The sequence below is a fragment of the Stegastes partitus genome, unplaced genomic scaffold (genome assembly GCF_000690725.1).
Source record: "Stegastes partitus isolate 25-593 unplaced genomic scaffold, Stegastes_partitus-1.0.2 Scaffold210, whole genome shotgun sequence".
Lineage (NCBI taxonomy): Eukaryota > Metazoa > Chordata > Actinopteri > Pomacentridae > Stegastes > Stegastes partitus.
This window is the reverse complement of record NW_007577941.1, coordinates 515,038-529,881: the sequence shown is the minus strand read 5'-3', so window position 1 is coordinate 529,881 and position 14,844 is coordinate 515,038. Positions and strand designations below refer to the sequence as shown.

The 14,844-nt window shown below is 41.6% G+C and overlaps 1 protein-coding gene across 10 annotated transcripts in view; it reads right to left on the bottom strand.

The window, feature by feature from the left end:
• The window catches only part of kiaa1217 (KIAA1217 ortholog), a 117,879-nt gene that overhangs the window by 61,212 nt on the left and 41,823 nt on the right, over positions 1–14,844 (bottom strand). The window contains exon 1 of one of the 10 annotated variants that reach the window (XM_008280808.1): positions 7,081–7,228. The exons of the other annotated variants lie outside the window; for them this stretch is intronic. The gene's annotated coding sequence lies outside the window, so the exon portion shown is untranslated. Of the gene's footprint in view, positions 1–7,080; positions 7,229–14,844 lie in introns of those variants that run through there. 10 annotated transcript variants of the gene reach the window in all.

Sequence of the window (14,844 nt, the reverse complement as noted above, 5' to 3'; positions counted from 1 at the left end):
AAAGTTTTACACTTGGGAAAAATTGTGATTTTATGAACACTATCAATATCACAGAACTCATTCAGGGCTCTGAGATGAAGCAGAAAGGTGTAATACTTACTTAAACATTGAAAATGTCAGGTTTTACAAGATGGCTTTCATTACTCTGAAGGGAGCCTGAGGTGGAATTGCTCACTGGCACAATCTGGGCCAAGAGATCTGGAGGTAACTGAAAATGTTCTTATTTAAAGAGTCATACATGTTGGGGCGTTGCATTTGGAAATATCTATATAAGTCAGCAAATCCAAACAGTAATGACCTTATCAACAAACGTTGCCTTGGGGGCCAAACGCTTGCTTATTACTCTCTATTTATTCCAACTCACAGGATTTTCTACCACACATTTCACATGGCATTCTATTCCTCTTCATTTTAGTTTCTAATATTGCCATTGCCACAGGAAAGAACAACAGTCCGAGCTTGCAACCTACATGTGCAAAACGTCAAGTTTTGATGAAGATTTGATTGGTGCAATAAAGCAGGCCTACTTTGATTCTTTTGGTAAATTAAACTTTATTTTGCAGGGGCACCACTGCTGCATCCTGGGCTCAGTGTCAACCGAGATGATTGGAATACAATCATACAAAAAGCAAGAGCATTTTTTCCCCCAGTAGAAGAATGGGAGCAGCCAGACCATTCTCCAGCACTGACACAGACACTCCATCCATCCATCCATCCATCCATCCATCAGCTATACCCACTTTATCCCATACATGGTCACGGTGGGTTAGAGTCTATTCCAGCTATCATCGGGCGAGAGGCCAGAAACTATCCAAATAGTATAAAAGTAAGGCACAACTGCTTTGGGTAAATGTTTTTCCACTCAGATGAACATTGGGCACTGTAGTTTACTTAATGAGTCAATCTTACGTACACAGTTCTGGTGTGGCTGACAGGCTATTTGTGAGCCATCCAAAGCTACAAATGAAAGTAATCCCCAACAAGTGCACTAATTGCTCCTGTTTCACTAAAGTTTGCTAAAAACGTAAGTACCCACCTTTAAGCCTTTTTAAAGAGATCTACATCTTCAGCAGGAACCACAAATAGGCTGAGTAAGTTGGAAGGTTTTGAACCAAAGAGTGGTTCTTTAATTTGGTTGTTTCATTGGATTAGTTGGGAAAAATGAAAAAAATAATGATGCCTTCCTTAAATATGCATCTACAGCCACTCTAGTAAGCTTGCAAGAATCTGGTGCTCACTGTAAAGGAAATTAAACTGAAATTATTGAATGAATTGAAAAGTTTGGTTTCCCAAACTCACAAAAACCCCCATAAATGTCTGCACCAGTGTCATACCAATCCATCCAGAAGTTTTGATGGAATTCCATCATGAACCACCAATGTCAGCCTGCCGGTGCCACTAGACAAAAAGTCCTGAAACTCACTAAAGTCATCTGGATTCATTTTTGGGCACCATGGATATCTGCTCCAATTGCATTGACTGCCAGTTGCTTAGGTATTTGCCCAAAAACCTCAAATGTCGATCTCACAACATAGCAAGACGAAAAGACAGAGTATCACCAAAATGTCTGAACAACATTTAACAGTAGTCCATTATAAACTTTGAGAAATACTTCCATCAAAGTGGTGGACTAACCAATCGACAAACCAGTGCTGCTATCTTTAGAGCCATGCTAGCATGGTTAAAATTTGCATTGAAACTATGATTACCACCAAATGCTATGTGGAATGTGTGTTCCAAAATCTGTCCACAACTGCAGAATGGATTTGAAGTTAAGAAGCGTCACACTTGTATAATCCTTCTACTACTTAAATAAAGTCCTCAGAGTGTATGGACTTGATTCTGTGCCTTCACGTAGCCATACCTAGTGTAAAAATAGCAACTCTCTCGGTGCGTACCTGGCACTACATTCAGCCCGAAATGGTTTTATTTGATGCTCTATATTAAACTGCTCTGCTGGGCCTCTTTCCAGTATTTACATGGTCCCGTCTATTTATCAGTCAGAGCAGGAAGGAATTCTCTAAACAGACAGAGGACAGGTTTCCTCAAAACTTCCAACTTCGCCACTGTTCCTAGAATATCCCAGCTTAACAAAAACATCCTGTGTGTCACAGGCTTTACCGAATATCTTTAGTTATTGCAGTTTCATAATCTCGACCATGCCTAAATGAAAGCGCAGCGGGTTTGCCAGGAAGAAGGGTAATTATGAAATCATGCCATGATAATGAGTCATTAGTGAGCAGCCAATTCGGTCGATAGAAAACATAAAAAAGCCAACATCTGAGAGACAAGGGCAAGACACTGCAGGTTGTTAAACAGGGCGGAGGACAGAAGTCTCATCCATATTTATTGGGATTAGGCAGCTTTAATACTCAAATTCAGACTTTTCTTAATTATGTGGACAGAAAACCTCGAGTGCTTTATACCCAGAGCGAAAATGATGTAGGCAAATACAGTTTAACAGGCTGGGCACATAAGGGCATTTGTAGATTGTCAATTAGAGCGAGTTTTTTTGCATTTTATCTTCCTCTGATATCATTCTTGCCTACATTTACCTCAAGGGTAATCACTAAGAGGTCAGAAACTGTGGACAATGATGGACGAAAACACGCAACTCCTGTTCATTTGTACACAAAGGATGTCCGTCACTGGACAAATAAAACATCCTCGGTACATTCTTGTGTGTTGTAGGAGGCGACACGTCAAAGCAAATGCCTAACGGAGCGGATGGATGGCAGAGGCGGAGGTGTTTACACTGGGAGAAAAGAGCTGGGGAGGTTAACAGCGACTGTCAGTTGCAGCGTCTGCTCCAGCCTCTCCCACCTCTGTCTCAGCTTGTTGGCTAACCCCCTTCTCATTGTTGCCAGAGACGGAGGAGATGGCCAAACAGAATGACTTCACTGAATAGGTGGAGTCATTTTTATTATGTGGAGCTTATAAATGTCAAGAGGGAGTACAGAGACAAGAGGCGGCGGACAGACATACATTTTTATACTTCGGGATCCTTTAATTAACAGTCACCTGGTCGTGACTCATTTAATTTAATTCAAAGCGGCTTAACATTGCACATAAAGATATAAGTGCTCAACTGCTCAGTTCCAGTTACAGAAAGTTCGCAGCTTGCACAAGATTAGGCCTAGAGTTAATACATTTTATACATGTGTGGTTGACAAGATGTAGAAGGTATGTGATGATTTGTAGAGGTCTAGAGCATGTCCTAGTTATTATTATTTAAATATGATTATTATATGAATATAATTATAGATGAAGATAGCAACCATGTTTGAATCAATGTAGTTTACGATGCTTCTTAGCCACACGCTAAACAATTTTCATAAACTACCTGATGTTGCCTTTCAAATGAAGCCTCATATCTGCATTTTGGACTGACAGTTCTTCTGTTACGAGCTTTTCCACGTAAGTATGCCAAATACGCAAAACCTCCATAAAAGGAGTGGACATTTAGAGGTAAAACAGGGCTCTTATAGGAAAATGAAGACTTACTTCCTGAATAAAATGAAATGAAAAACTCTAATGGGCCGTTACCAGACATTTTTACAGTTGTCCTCTTACTGTAGGCTTCGCTCAGTTGATCCAACATGCTCTCTGCACACAGACCTACATAAAAACCTAATGTTACGTCTTGGCAATTTCTCCATTAGCTCCACCGGAATCCGACATCACAACAGGAAGCATGATTTTCCTCTGTGGATAATCCTTGTCGCAGCAAAAGCCTACAGCAATGACTGCGGCAAATGCTTAGGTCTAACATAAGCCTCTACCGTTGCCAATAAGCACAAAAATGAAAGACAAAATAAAAAAATAAAAAACAAACTACTGCCCTGACCATTCTTTTTTTCTGCCTTATTTTTAGGATATAGACATTTTATGGCATTAAATGTACTTATTTCTGGCTTTTCTATGGATATATATCAAGCTTGAGGTGTCTTCAAGGTGTTTAAAAAATCTTTCGGTTCAATTCAAACCTGCTATGAATATCGAAAACAAAGAGCGAAGGGGAAAAAAAGGGAAAAAGTGAGAAGACTGACGCTAATGAATCATTATTAGTTGAACTACAAATCACTGCCTTGTTAAATCCTTTTCTGCTGCTCTGTCACATTTCTCTTTACAAGTCATTAAAATGTTGCCATTAGCCGCTGACAGAAAAGTCATTTCACTTGCATCCAAGAGGAATGGACAGTCTATGTGTGTAATAAAAAATGACTTATCTTCTGGCACTTTGAAGGGTGGCAAGATAAGGTGTTCTACTTTCTTACCTCCGCTGCCGAAATAAAAGATGTTCAAAGAGCGTTTTCAGCTGTTCCGCGGAAAATTATTTGGCTCACAATGAGGTCAATTTACAACAAGTAGAAGTCAATTAATGTGATGGAGATTTTGCACGATTGTACCTTGCTGTAATTCCCATCTCTATTAGACTCGGGTTGTTTTGGCCATAAGGACAGCTTCTGGTCTAAGCTGCTGAAATCATAGAAAATCTTCCTCGAGGATGAGATCTGTTATTCGCAGCTAATTGAGAACATAATTTGCCTCGGGCTAAGTTTTAAAGCATATTTCACAAAAAAAAGAGTGTTGAAGTGATACAAGCAGCGGACACCGTCCACCAGAAAAGGGAGATTTATATAAACCCGAACGCCGAGAATTCAATGAGATGATCAAATTTAGCTTTAAAACATTGAGCCTTAAGGTTCGCTTTCTTGTTTCCTGGGAACTAGATGTTCTCCAGAGCTTTTAGCCACTTCTCACGACCTTCACTTCTTTATGACAGTGACCCGGCTGCTCTGGAAAGTCCACAAATTTAACTGAACAATTATAAGCACTATATTCCCCAAAAGCACCCATGAAACCAGTTAATGATGAGGTGTAAAATGAGCGTGTTTTCACTTTCAAGTAAACAGAAAAAACACAGAGTACGCTCACTACTCCCTCTTTGTTTCGCTTTCTTTTTCACCAACCCTTTGGGGATCTCCATTATGCGAGTGTGTTTTATCATATCCATAACTCAGCCGTCAATAGGAGCTGAAATGAAAGCTCTATAATGAGGTTTGATCAAACCTTGAAGCTCAATGAGACGTGGCATGAGTTGGCTCGGGGCCCGGTGAAGGATGACAGTGCCGACAGCTCGCTGGAGAAACACCTGGTGAGGCCTCTCGCCCTGCCCGCCCCCTCGCCGGCCTCAGGGCTGCTCGGCCACATGCCACCGGCCCAGGTGTGTTTCCACCCAGCTCAGTGTCCCGTGGCAGCTATCAAACTGCAGAGGTCCCCCAGATTTGCATCAGCTAATACATTTGGCCCCGGTTAGTGCTTGATCTCCTACACAGATTTGATGTGTTATGTCTGAATACTGACGCAACGGTCTCATCCAGCCAGGAAACCAAGCAGTCAAGTCCTAACCCTAGTGTATCTTAATGATATTGGACAAACGGAGGCATACGGTCAGGAGCTACTGTGTGCTTTTTGCTTGTAAAAACACTGCCTAAAATCACTGCGCCTCATATGCTAGCACTTAGACAAATAGCTCGGCTGAATTAAACTGGCAGCCGGAGCTCTGCCTTACAGTTAATAACAGTTTCCTCTGGTCTTGTGAGAAATTGACAACTTGCTACATCAGCAGAGCGCAGACCAAACTTGTGAGAGACAGTCTAACGCTGTCAAAGCGCCGGAACGAGTGATGACGGATGAGGGTTAGGGGGTGCTGGAAGGGGTGCAAGGGCGCAAACTCATTTGTCTTTTTGACGAGACTCTCCTCCCCGACCTGTTTACCTTCCTTCCCTGTGGAGTGGACTAAAGTTGATGTACTCATTGCTGAAAGAGACACAACAAATCACACCCATCTTTTAACATCTGAGTGGTAAAAAAAAAGGAGGGGGGGTTGTGAAAGCTTTAAAGACCAATATTACTGTAGAACTAAATCTAAAAACACAACTGAACCCAGGAACTAATTTAGGAAGGAAAGCTTGTCTGACAAGATGTTGCTTTTTGCTGATTATTTATTGGATTTATCCGGATTTTTTACGGCGATAAAAATAGACGTTCTAAACTGAGTTTGACAGTAAGTGAGATTCATATCGCGCACTTACATGTGAATAGCTGTGAAATTAACTTTGATTTTTTTCCATTTGCTTGAGCTTGGGCAGACCGGCGTTTTTCCAGATGTAAATCTACTCAGCGGTGGAAAAACCTAATGCAATGCCAGCGGTACTGGGGAGAAGCAGACAGGAAAATAGGCTTGTTAAGACTGTAAAATACTTAAAATTCTACTTTATTTGCAGAGTGTAGTGACAAACTGCGAAGTAGTAGGCACTAACAGGCGTAGCACAAAAAAAAAAAAGACATTTATTGCAGTCTCCTGCTCTGCCTAGTTAATGGATCTCTGTAGTGTGAGTGACACAGTGACTTAGAAGTTGCACTGATGTTCACTTTAAGAGGAGGAACGAAGCATCATCCTGTGGGAAAATGCAGCGATCCCATTTGATCCTGAGACCAAATCTAGAGTCAATTTGATCCCCTGCCAGTTACATCTGATAACACAGATGTTACTTTCCCTTCAAAAGGCAGATGAGATTCAGAAGATTAAGAAAAAGTCAGTTCAATTAAAGAGTTGATGCAAAGGGGGCTGTGTTTTTTTTTTTCCTGAAAGTGACCGTGCTGTTTTCAAGTTCACTCTCTCATGGCCTGACCCTCAGCACTCTTCTCCCCCCATCAGCTTAATTAGACACAGCCACACACACATTAGATGGTCCCCTTTTTGCCTCATGAGCTGAATGACTGGCTGCAGTTCAAGGCACCACAAAAAAAAAAAAAAACAACCAAAAAAAACCCCAGCTATGCAAAACAAGCAGCTTTCAGGGCCAGGGAAAACCATCAGCAAACAGCCACACATTATTATAAAGACTGCGTTGAATACCGCTCTGGAATTTAAAATGACATTGCACGCAGCAGTAATAAGGAAGGGAGAGGATATTTGCATTTCAATTTGAATCTATGGAGGAAGTAGGACTGAGCATCTGTGCATTTTCAAGTTCACATCTGTGTGTCCTTGCATGAGATGCGGCTACTCACCCTTCCTCTGTGGCTCGCTGTAATACAGTATGTCCTGATGGGGGGAAGAAAAAAAAACGCTGAAGTCTTTCGTCGGACACGACCAGAGTGACACAAACGAACACACCGCCGCAGTCCCAAAACTTTTTTTGCTCTCTCCCGGCAGATCCCCTGATTCCCCCTCCCTCCTTCTCTCTCTCTCTCTCTTACTTCAGCACTTCCTGGGCTGCTGTTTATGCTCCAATCAGGCCTTCCAAGAAACTACCGCTGCCCCCTCCTCTCTCTCTCTCTCTCTCTCCCTCTCAGCCAACAGCCATTGTTTGGCAGGGGCTTGTCACATGTAGACGTCTGAGTGTATGTGTGAGTTCCCCCCTTGACTGAGGTTTTTTAACCTCTTGCCACTAAACCGGAGTCTGGTTCTCCTCAATCAGAAGAAGAAGAAGAAGAAGAGTGAGGGAGAGGCAATCTACAAGCTGAAAGGTGGAGGGAGGAGGATGGGAGTAAAAAATACATGACGGGAGGGGGGCTTCCTGCTTTATCGTCATCCTGAGACAGATACTTTTTTTTTTTTTCATGCATGAGGAAAAGAAGGGGGAAGGAGTGTTGAGTAAAGGGCCGGCTTTGGGGGTGTGTCTGGAACTTTCTCTCCAAATCCAACAGCTTGTTGTTACAAACCGCAATGAGGCTCGGCCCATCGCAGCCCCCGGAGAGCCTCAGAGCTCCGTCTCCACAACAAGGCGCCTTTCCCAGAGCCTGCCAAAAGTCTTCACCAACATACCCCAACCCCTTCAACCCCAAAGTCCCAGCCTCTAATTCGCTGTTTCACTAAGCTGCCCCCAAACACACGCATCCCGGCTCTTTCCACAATAAGAAAAGGGTAGAGGTGTAGTGTGTGTGGGTGCAGGGCGGCGAGGTGAAAGGTGATGTGTGGGTGGAGACAGGTTGACAGCGGCACACTGGGGCTTTTGTTGGTGTTGTTAACAGGTCCATCATCGCATGACGGTAACACCTTGCGGGTTGTGGAAGTGTTTAGACCAAGCCGGAGCTGGTAAAGCTTAAAATGAAAGGAAAAAGCTTTCAGAAACAAAAAAAAAAGTCTGGTCAATAAGGAGGTGAGCTGGTGGGAAATAGACCAGAAAGCAAACATCTCTTCTGGAAATGTGGACACTCAGAGGATAGAGTTAATTCCAGTTTAATACAACATTGTTTGGATATGGTGACACTTTACTCCCCAACAGGACATAGAAATTACTTAAATGATCCAATAGCTTCTAAACAAGCGAGCAACTTAATCTGATTTTGTAAACCACTTAATATGGAGGTAAAACCAAAAGAGAGAGCACTTTAAATATGGAAAATAATCCCTGATTGCACAGGAAAACTGCACACACAACCACTGCAAGTTTGGTAGGCTAAAGTTGAATCGCCTGAAGGACATTTCAAACAGACAGTTTGGACAGTAATTTCCCCGTTTACCCTTAATTTGCCTTTTAAGAGATTTTTAAAGACACTTTAACTGTCTGATAAAATAAATATTATACTTTTTACCTCACTGCATTTATAGTAGTTACAAATTATTGTACAAATTTGGATTTTGAACAAAAAACAGAAAGAATGTGTTTTGTTAATAATTAGACTACCCACGAGTTTATACAACTACAGATGAAGCAATGAGTGGATTAATCAATGAGTTGTTTGTCATGTGAAATCCTTTGGGGCTAAAAAGAAAAATGGAACTGGAGGTGCAGTTCTTCAAATGGCCACTTGAGGCTGCCTCCAGAATCGTGACAGACCCCCATGTTAAAATGGCCAACTTTACACCAGAAACAAACGTGTTTACAGCCTGGAACAAAAAGCAGTTTTGGTCTCTGTAGCTAATTTCATTTTTCGTGACAACCGTACAGGGCTAGAATTGTTATATAACTCAGCCACTTAAAATGTAAAAAGGCTTAAAGTTATGTTTGATTAAGGGTGTGGTCCTTTTGTGTGACAGGTGGATCCCAAAACAGGAAAGACAGTCCATGGCCATGATGCTTGCATGACCTGCCTCAGCACTACTTTTGCTTTGCCTTTTTGTTCAATTTTGGATTAGCCTGGAGTTAGGTGGAGTTAAGCGCTGCCAAGATGGTGACAGCTAGAACCTCTACACTTAATTTCAAAACCGCTCTTCTGGATGGGTGAGTTCACAGAGGGTCCGGCCATCTTTGTATACACTGTATGGTAAAACGTTTCATGGTTCCAGCTTCACAAGTGTGAAGATTTGCTGCTTTACGCTTTATTGCATTGACTTTAATCATTTTTGTGTGTTTCAACAAATTTCAGGTTTGGACAAAACAAGCAGCACATCGGGCCCTGATAATGGTAAAGGGATTACTTCACTATTTTCTGAATTTTTACAAACCAAACAATCAATTAAATAATGGAGAAAATAATCAGCAGATTAATCCAATCATGAAAATAGTAATTAGTTGAATTCTTGTACAAAATAGTTTGAAATAAGCTCCAACTGAGCCGTCCACAACAGCAGAATCTTGCATTTCCATTCTTGCACGAGTATATTTTCTTGATTATACATACATTCTTTTACTGAAGTAACATTTTAAAGCCAGGACTTTCACTTGTAGCGGAGTATTTTAACATTGTGGTATTAGTACTTCATTAAAAGGATGTGAATACTTCCTTCACTGCTGCTGTCAAGTAAGTTTGGTTTATACATTTTCCTTACATCAGTGCTTCTGTGACGGAGTCCAAACTCAAAATGAACTAAACTAAACCACTCTCTCTTGTATTTCCTTCAAATCCACTGTACGCATTTCTCCTCTCCTCTGCTCTAACCTCTCCTTTCTCTCGCTCTGAATGCGAGTCTTTCAGTCAGTCAGTTGAGCCAAACGGGCAGATTGGGGTGCCTCTGTGCCAAGCTGAATTCAGGAAACATTCGTCTTGTTGTTTAGTCTGGGCACCATGTGTTGGGAGCGGGGAGGCCTCCCTCCTTCACAGACCCCTCCTCTTGTGCACACAAGCACAAAAAAAACCCCACACTGACAGACGTGATCTGGACACTCGCAACTGTGCTTCATTGTCGAGGGGCTCAGGCGCACAAAACAACAAGAAACTTCAAAGCAGCAGTTCGCGCACAAAAACAGCAGCGACGTGAAAAGATAAAATGTGCTCTGTCACTCCCTCTGCAGCTCAGGTGTGCCGGCATGAAGGCTTTGTGCATCAGCATTTTATTCCTTTGGCTGCTTTAATCACATAACAAAGAATGAAAAAGAGATGTTGACTCAGGGCAAGAGTCATTTGTGGAGCAGATAACAACAGGCAGGTGCAGTGGTGTGTGTACAGTACAATATTTGCATGGGTGTGCAGGTATGGAACTGTATGTGCTCATGAATGTGTTCTGGACTCATGTTGCCATGTGAGAGAGGAAACGCTCCTTTCTTCCGGCATGAACACTATAAACAGGGCCCTCTTTGCCTAATCCCTCAGTGCTAAATCCTCCCATCGCTGAAAAGAGACTCCCAACAAATGGAGAGGGGAGACAAAATAAATCAAAACATTCAGGATTTAACAGTGAGAGAGCAGGTGAGGATTACACCTGGATCTATTCAGTTTGGTGCCTCAGCCTGTGCCAGTCTGCCACCGAGGAGCCGATCCTGCACTCACCCACTGAATGAGCCACCTGTGTGTCTTGGAAGATACCGAACTCGACTGTGCTTGCGTAATACAACTTCAGTCAAGAGACTGAAATGGCAGGCTGTTGGCTTTCACCGACTCAAATGCATATTCAGGAAAAGAGACGCAGCAGCTTCATGAGCTCAAAGACAGCTTTTTTTCTTTTTCTTTTTTTTTAATAAAAAAGAAAAGTCTTTCAAAAGACTGAGGGGAAAAATGTGGCAGGCATGTTTCTGTAAAGATGAGTCATATAAAAAAAAGAATTGGACGAGTTTTGACAGCCTCTGTTATCTGACGTGACAGCTTGTCATGTGACCTCTGCCACTTTAATCCAGCTGTTGTGCCGTTGCTGACCAAAGCTGTGGTGGTGAAACATCCTTTGTGGCATGCCACTGAAATCCACACACAAGCAGAAAAAACATTGTAATATTGATATTGTTTACCTGTTTAAAGCACCATAACATAGAAATAAGTAATTTTAAGAACATCCAAGAGTGGAAATTATTGGAAATCAACTGACTGGCACGTTATAAATCTTGTGAGTTTACAAATCATTTACAGGTGGGATGAATTCTTCATAAAAGTGGAGAAACTCATGGATACATTCTCAATCGTGGAAATAATTCATTAAAATTCTGATGCTGCAGAGAGTAAAGATGTATTTATGAACACACAAATACTTAATCTAAAGCTGTGAGCACCACATTAATCCTCTGAATGTCAATTTTTAATCTTTTTTTAATCAGGTACTTGTTCAAGAACTGTTGCAAAAAATATTTGGCTGATATATGGTGTCATTTTTCCAATTTTAAAAAATAACACAACTTTCACGTCCGACAGCGGGTTCTGGGATTTAGAGGGTTAATATATAAGTATCTTAAAATATAACACCTATTTTATAAAGGCATTTTAATATGATTACAGTTCTTACATTATGTTCTCATTCATTATCAAAAGTCTGGTAGTTGACAAATGCTCAAAACAGACTTAAAATGTTCCTGTATCTGTTTATAATGCGCTCAATAATAATACAAATTTTAAATCAACCAATCAAGTTTTATTAGTAAACGAGGAAGCTAACAACTGATATTTAGAACCGATATATTTGCAAACTACAGCGTGGAGATGACATATACAGAGGTGGCTGCATCAGAGCCAGAGTTGGATTTTTTAAAAAATGTACTTACCGGTTATAGGTTAAAAAAATAAAAAACACTGACGACTGGTAAAATGCTGAATATCGGATCTGATCATTGGCCAGGCTGATAATTGGTCAACTTCTAGAGTAAATATGAATTATTTATGCACTGCCTATAAATGCTTAAATTAAAAAAAAACAAAAATAATGTGCAAAAATATAAACTGTGTAAATTCAAACCAAGTTGTTATATGTGTCTATAATAAATAACTACTGGTCCATATAGAATTGATAGTCAAAGACGCTGCGGTGGAGTCATCATCACTTCAAAACCCAGAGAGTCTCGCTGGCTCACATTTTTGGTTTGGGTTTACGGGGCATCTTCCTACCAAACTGATGCAGAGTGAAAAAAAAAGAGACACCAAAGGCCTTGGCTGCCACCCACCTAGATCCCACTCTCGCCTGTGGACCAAGCTGCCTTTTACATATATTTAGCCTCAAATCATCTAAAGCCCTGGTGAGCTGTTGCTCTCTATTTTAAAGCCACTTTCATAATCATCCACCGGGAGGCTTGAGAGTTTAGCCGACGGCAACAATGGAGCCACTGCACTGGTATGATCTCTGAGTCAGCATCAAATATTCCAAAAGTGCATGGGGATAAATCTTATTGAAGTTCCGACTTACTTTTCCGAGAACTGTTTGAAGATGATGACCGTGCAAATATTGTGGAATGCGTAATGTACAGCTCTGTGTATTACAAGCTGCATTTAACTCAGCACAAACACATCTGGGCCTGCAGAGACACGACAACTCGTACTCATAACGTGATGTAGCAGCTCGGTGAATCCGCTGCCATTATGGATTTCTGGGGTGGAGAACTTAAACAGCTATTGATTAAATAAATTAATAACAGCCCGAAGTAATGAGAATGTGAAGTGAGAGGTGTGAGATCAGAGCCGGGCTGGAGAAGTGAATGTGGCACTATGAGGCCAGTCTGATTGTCCTGTGGCCCGCTGCAACGGTGACAGAACGGAACAATGAGACACAGCTCACCCAGAGAACACAGTACAGAGGGTCAGAGGGGTCACATGACTCGGTTTCTGTCTGTCTGTTCGTCTATCTGTCCTTGAGTCACGCACGCATGAACGAATTCGAGTGGCGGCATCCGCAAAGATGGGGTCAGACGTATTATATTCGAGAGAGAATGTGAGTGTGTCATTCTGTGGTGACGACTGGTCAGCGCTGATCAGTCAGACAGATTCAGAAATGAAAAGCAAAAAACACAACAGCCAACATTGGGTCATCTAAGGCATCCCAGATTAGAGGCGCAAAAGCCGTGCACTACGGTAGGCAGCTACATCGTTCCCTGCTAACCTGGTAGAGGCTTGAAAGTTGGCATGTGATCTGGAGATCACAGGTCTGAATCTGGGACTGAGCAGAAATATTTCAGTAAAGCAATATCTCAGGGAAGTAAATCAGAGAAGTGGTTCTCTCCCTGAGCAGCCAGTGGCAGGATGCCTCTGGGTAAAGCTGTCAGTTCTTAAAAGACTGGCATTTCAGAAGGAACAAAACGACACATAATGGAGACACAATGCGTTTACACTGCAGGGCAGTTTTAGAGCATTATCTCTGTTTTTCACATCCTCTAAAGACCCCCTTTTGTGAAAATCAAGTTGTTTTTTTTTACTTTGTTAACATGTCCATTTGGGTGTTTTAAATGCTGGAAGACACATCAGGAACAAAATAAGCAGTCAGCGCCACGGCTGAGTGTTTCCATCTTAGAACTGCAGTGCACCAAAGACAATTTAGAAAATACAGATTCAGATTTCTGTGGTTTCACTTGTAACAAACCTAAAGAACCAATCTAGTCATGGCTTCTTCTTCTTCTTCAGGATCAGTTTCCAGTTCAAACATGTGTAGTTGTAGTTCAATTATTTAGATATTAAAACTTCCCATTGTGTAATGTAGAACAGTTATGCAGTGTTGAAACAGAGTTGATGGTGAGCTGGTGTGCTTGAGTTGCAGGGAGGTGCAAAGGATGGGTAAAGAGAGAAAATCGTCCAGGCATTTGAAGGCAGGAAGGGATTTTTTTTCATGGAACAAACTTTAAAAGAATTCAAATCTTTGAATTTCATTTTAACTGCAACATAATTTTTTTCCTCTAACACAGGAAATAGATTCTACACAGATCCGGGCGGCAGTTCAAATGTAACAGCTTGTAACATTCAAACACAAGAAAAATGCTTCATGCAAACTCCCAGCAAAGGAACATGACTCAGAAATTCTGTCGCAGTGTTTTCTGATCCGACAATTCAAGCAATGACTTCATCTCAGACTTCTATCATCAGAGACGGTGACTGAATGTTAACAGCGTGAGCAAAGTTTTGCAAGACAAAACAAAGAAACATTCATCCACCAAAGTTCTTATGTCACGCTTTAAAAATCGATTCGAAAAATCACGAACCCACTGTTTAAACCTACAATAACCCACCGCAAGCAGTCGACAGCTGACTGTGTTGTGAACACAGACGTGCCCCTCAATGAACTCTGGCATTTGATATTTTCATGCTTCTAATAACAACTTCTTTGTAGAACAACTGTCAATAACCCCTAACAAGCAAAAAGCCCACTGGTATTTTCAAACGGTTTATTTTCAGTGGGATAATCCTAAACAGTGGACTGTTTCTGTCAGGGCCATGTTGTTTTCAAACATCAGGCAGTGCATGACCTCGCATGCAAAGCTGAGTTTCAGCCAAAGCTGCCAGTTGTTTTGGCTGCAACTGCACCATTTTGACTACTGACTGTTGTGCAGTAGGCAAAGCATCTATCTGCGTTCTCAGGCGGGTTTTCTCAGATAAATAAAGCGTGAGAAAAGATAAAGGAGAGACAGTGCCCTCTCGTCCTGCACTCACATCCATTTTGTTAAACCTGGAAACCCCATGAACCAAGAGGTAATAGCTCAGGAGAGGCACTGC